The sequence below is a fragment of the Panulirus ornatus genome, chromosome 9 (genome assembly GCF_036320965.1).
Source record: "Panulirus ornatus isolate Po-2019 chromosome 9, ASM3632096v1, whole genome shotgun sequence".
Taxonomy (NCBI): domain Eukaryota; kingdom Metazoa; phylum Arthropoda; class Malacostraca; order Decapoda; family Palinuridae; genus Panulirus; species Panulirus ornatus.
This window is the reverse complement of record NC_092232.1, coordinates 6192425-6198424: the sequence shown is the minus strand read 5'-3', so window position 1 is coordinate 6198424 and position 6000 is coordinate 6192425.

The following is a 6000-nucleotide window of genomic DNA, read 5'->3' as shown; positions in this document are numbered from 1 at the left end:
TTGTGCTATACTATCTTTGTTATAGATAGTTTGTGCTATACTATCTTTGTTATAGATAGTTTATCTGCTATATTATCTTTGTTATAGATAGTTTATCTGCTATATTATCTTTGTTATAGATAGTTTATCTGCTATATTATCTTTGTTATAGATAGTTTATCTGCTATATTATCTTTGTTATAGATAGTTTATCTGCTATACTATCTTTGTTATAGATAGTTTGTGCTATACTATCTTTGTTATAGATAGTTTGTGCTATACTATCTTTGTTATAGATAGTTTATCTACTATACTATCTTTGTTACAGATAGTTTATCTGCTATATTATCTTTGTTATAGATAGTTTATCTGCTATATTATCTTTGTTATAGATAGTTTATCTGCTATATTATCTTTGTTATAGATAGTTTATCTGCTATATTATCTTTGTTATAGATAGTTTGTGCTATACTATCTTTGTTATAGATAGTTTGTGCTATACTATCTTTGTTATAGATAGTTTGTGCTATACTATCTTTGTTCACATAATATAAGAAAGTCTCTTCCTATAATATTTTCATTTCTATAGAAGCTACTGTGCTCATCCTTCCAGCTATATTAGGATCCTCCACATAGTCGTACTTCTATATTAAATCTCTTCCGACTCAGTTTAGTTGCTAGGATGTGTGTGTGTGTGTGTGTGTGTGTGTGTGTGTGTGTGTATTTTTCTTTCTTTTTTCATAAATATTCGCCATTTCCCGCAACAGCGAGGTAGCGTTAAAGTCGATAGCGTCAAGAACAGATAACTGAGCCTTAGAGGGAAAACTCCTCACTCGGCCAACTTCTCTGTTCCTTCTTCTGGAGAAGTAAAACAGGAGGGGAGAATTTCCAGTCCCCCCAGCTCCCACTCCTTTCAGTCGCCTTCTACGACACGCAGGGAATACGTGGGAAGTATCCTTTCTCCCTTATCCACAGGGATAATATATATATATATATATATATATATATATATATATATATATATATATATATATATATATATATGTGAGTAAAGACAATAGAAGATTAAGAGACGAGGCAACACGAGTGAGTGTAAAACTCCCTCCCCGTAACACACAAGTAGTAATCACACATTGTAATCACAAAAAAATAATCACACAACGCCTGAAGTATAAACCTGTATCGAGTATTAATCCCTGCTACGTTCCAGCCAACATTAATCATCCGATATCATTTAGGTAACACCCACGAACATCGTACGCCACTCACGCCCCACGGCCGAACTATCGTACCGCTCCCAACTGTTGTTATACAGTTTTCTTAAGGAAGTTGTATCAGAGAAACGACACGAGAGAAAAAGGAATATACGTATACATACATATATACAGACACACGGACACACACACACACACACACACACACACATATATAATATATATATATATATATATATATATATATATATATATATATATATATATATATATATATATATATAATCAAAATACCGCGTCGTCGGATAGAATTCTGGGGGGAGGGGAGGCACCGGTGTTGTGCGGGCAGAGGCACTTAGCTTGTGCATATTTCCATAAAAGTGGCGGGCCCCCCCACACTGTATCCCTGGTCGTAAAGTTCTTAACTTCCATTTATTGCAAACTTACCATGGCCCCGGCCAGGGGTAAAAACACGGCCAGGGACGGCTATAAAGAATTTAATATACTTCTTGTAATAAGATGATAAATAGAAATTATGTTGTATAGGACAACGGTAGATAAGGAGGGAGTTATATATGTATATATATATATGTATCTCTACCCTCATGAGGGAATGAGTGTATATATATATATATATATATATATATATATATATATATATATATATATATATATATATATATATATATATATATATATATTTTTTTTTTTTTTTTTTTTTTTTTCAAACTATTCGCCATTTCCCGCATTAGCGAGGTAGCGTTAAGAACAGAGGACTGGGCCTTTGAGGGAATACCCTCACCTGGCCCAATTCTCTGTTCCTTCTTTTGGAAAATTAAAAAAAAACCGAGAGGGGAGGATTTCCAGTCCCCCGCTCCCTCCCCTTTTAGTCGCCTTCTACGACACGCAGGGAATACGTGGGAAGTATTCTTAATCCCCTATCCCCAGGGATAATATATATATATATATATATATATATATATATATATATTTTTTTTTTTTTTTTTATACCTCGTCGCTGTCTCCCGCGTTTGCGAGGTAGCGCAAGGAAACAGACGAAAGAAATGGCCCAACCCCCCCCATACACATGTACATACATACGTCCACACACGCAAATATACATACCTACACAGCTTTCCATGGTTTACCCCGGACGCTTCACATGCCTTGATTCAATCCACTGACAGCACGTCAACCCCTGTATACCACATCGCTCCAATTCACTCTATTCCTTGCCCTCCTTTCACCCTCCTGCATGTTCAGGCCCCGATCACACAAAATCCTTTTCACTCCATCTTTCCACCTCCAATTTGGTCTCCCTCTTCTCCTCGTTCCCTCCACCTCCGACACATATATCCTCTTGGTCAATCTTTCCTCACTCATTCTCTCCATGTGCCCAAACCACTTCAAAACACCCTCTTCTGCTCTCTCAACCACGCTCTTTTTATTTCCACACATCTCTCTTACCCTTACGTTACTTACTCGATCAAACCACCTCACACCACACATTGTCCTCAAACATCTCATTTCCAGCACATCCATCCTCCTGCGCACAACTCTATCCATAGCCCACGCCTCGCAACCATACAACATTGCTGGAACCACTATTCCTTCAAACATACCCATTTTTGCTTTCCGGGATAATGTTCTCGACTTCCACACATTTTTCAAGGCTCCCAAAATTTTTGCCCCCTCCCCCACCCTATGATCCACTTCCGCTTCCATGGTTCCATCCGCTGACAGATCCACTCCCAGATATCTAAAACACTTCACTTCCTCCAGTTTTTCTCCATTCAAACTCACCTCCCAATTGACTTGACCCTCAACCCTACTGTACCTAATAACCTTGCTCTTATTCACATTTACTCTTAACTTTCTTCTTCCACACACTTTACCAAACTCCGTCACCAGCTTCTGCAGTTTCTCACATGAATCCGCCACCAGCGCTGTATCATCAGCGAACAACAACTGACTCACTTCCCAAGCTCTCTCATCCCCAACAGACTTCATACTTGCCCCTCTTTCCAAGACTCTTGCATTTACCTCCCTAACAACCCCATCCATAAACAAATTAAACAACCATGGAGACATATATATATTTATATATTTATATATTTATATATATATATATATATATATATATATATATATATATATATATATATATATATATATATATATATATTGGAAAGGATCACAATTTTGCGCGTGATCAAGATATTGCTATGAGTCCACGGGGAAAATGAAATACGAAAAGTTCCCAAGTGCACTTTCGTGTAATAATCACATCATCAGGGGAGACACAAGAGAGGAATATAACAGTCAGTTGATACACATCGAAGAGACGAAGCTAGGACGCCATTTGGTAAACACGAAAGTGCACGAAAGTGCACTTGGGAACTTTTCCTGTTTCATTTTCCCCGTGGACTCATAGGAATATATATATATATAAATATATATATATATATATATATATATATATATATATATATATATATATATATATATATACTTTTTTGGTTGAAAGTTTTAAGAAGAAAAAAAAAGGTTTTACAACGGAAGAAAAATTTCTTTACCTAAAAGTGATTTCTTTTTTTTTTTTTAATCTTCACTATTTTTTTTTTCTTCTTTTCTCATCTTACTCAGTCGTCAGGAGGGGGTGGGGGGGAGGAGGGTAAGGAGGCAACCCCAAGTCCTTCTCAAGTCGTAGACGTTAAGTTATGTTGGACTAACTAAACCAGAGCGGCTGAGGGTGGGGGGGGGGGGGGGGGGGGAAGGAGGGAGGGGGGGAGTAGATGAGTGGGGGGGCGTTTATGTTGGGAGAGAGGGAACCTGTACCAGCAGTGGAAGGAGTGGAGGGGTGGGGAGGGAATGGGGTTAGGGAGGGAGGGAAGGGGTTTAATGAGGTGAGAACCAGGGAGGGAGGAGGGAGGAGGAGGAGGGAGGAGGAGGCAGTGTGGAGGTGTGAGGTGTGACAAAGTGCCCTCAGGAGGGCTGGCTGCTGCTGGAGTCACGGTGGTGGGCGAGTTGCTACGGTGGTGGGTTAAGTGTTACGGTGGTGGGTTAAGTGTTACGGTGGTGGGTTAAGTGTTACGGTGGTGGGTTAAGTGTTACGGTGGTGGGTTAAGTGTTACGGTGGTGGGTTAAGGGTCACGATGGTAGGTCAAGTGTCACGGTTGTGGGTTAAGTGCCACGGAGGTGGGTTGAGTGCCACAGTGGTGGGCCAAGTGCCAGTGGCGTCGAGGTCGTCCTTTCCTTACACCCCACCTCCTCCTCAACACCCTGAAACAGACACTCCAACACCCAACACGTACTCCTTGATCATTACCCTCACACTCAGCCTCTGTTTCTGCTTGTGAACCTTCCCACGACACACACATTACCCCTGGCATGACCTCGGGGTCTTCACATCACAGTCCTCTCTCCCTCACGTCCACCTGGGCACGGTCCATCCACGTCAACCTCAGCACAATGCCAGACTTCACTGATACCCCCTCCTGGAGACTTCTCTTAGAACCAGCCCTGCTTCGTGGTCGGGGGATATCCTCAGCTGTGCTGACCGTATAGCAGAGGTCGTCCAGTCTCTCTCTCTCTCTCTCTCTCTCTCTCTCTCTCTCTCTCTCTCTCTCTCTCTCTCACCGCGGACCGTCCTAGCGGTCCGCTCTGGACACAGCCTACGATCCCGAGCGCCAGGAGCAGCGGCCGGCTAGACCCGTACCCGCCAAGACCGGAACTCACGACGCGCAGACAACACCGCCCGGGCCACGAAGAACTGACGTCCCGCTGAGGACCTCCAGAATGACGCTAGTCGAAGTGGTGGCGTCTCTCCTCTCTCTCTCTCTCTCTCTCTCTCTCTCTCTCTCTCTCTCTCTCTCTCTCTCTCTATCCCCCGAGCAATCTTCGTAATGGAAGCGAAACCTTTAATAGTCCCGGGAACATTCTCGCCTCGGGGGAAAGTAATTATAAGCCTAAGAGGTCTGGCCTGTGGATAGATAGGCAGGATACAACATTATGTGACGTCTCCACACCCCCCAGGAGTGCTCACCCTTGCTACTTACACGTCCGCCTCTCCTCTCCCGCCTCCTCCCACCTGACTCTCCCCCCCTCCCTCCTCCCTACGCCCCTTCCTCGTATCTTTTCTTAATGTAGCTATTTATTAGGCGGTCAAAGGTATCTTACTTATGCATCTCTCTCTTTTTTCTTAATTATCTCCATCATTCTGGACATATTTTCTAATGATCTCCGTTATTCTGCACAGATGTTCTAGTGATCTCCATCATTCTGGACAGATGTTCTAATGATCTCCATCATTCTGGACAGATGTTCTAGTGATCTCCATCATTCTGGACAGATGTTCTAGTGATCTCCATCATTCTGGACAGATGTTCTAATGATCTCCATCATTCTGGGGAGACGTCTCTCCTGGCCTGTGGCGGGGTGAGGGAGGACCTCGCCACTCCGCGCCCGTCCCACAAAAGGACACCACCGCCACCAGCTTCCTCGCCCGCCCGCCCCTCACACCGGCCTGAGGAGGCTGGTGATGCCCCGGATGCCTCCTCTCCCCTCCCCTCCTTCTGGCTGTGTGTTAGAGGGGAAACTCCAACTCTCTTCCCTACGTACACTTCCCCTTCCCTTCCCTCCCCCCGTACACTTCCTCTCTCTCTCTCTCTCTCTCTCTCTCTCTCTCTCTCTCTCTCTCTCTCTCTCTCTCTCTCTCTCTCTCTTTCCACTTCCCCGTACACTTCCACTCTCCCTCCACTTCCCCGTACACCTCACCTTTCCCTCCATTTCCCCGTACACATCCTCG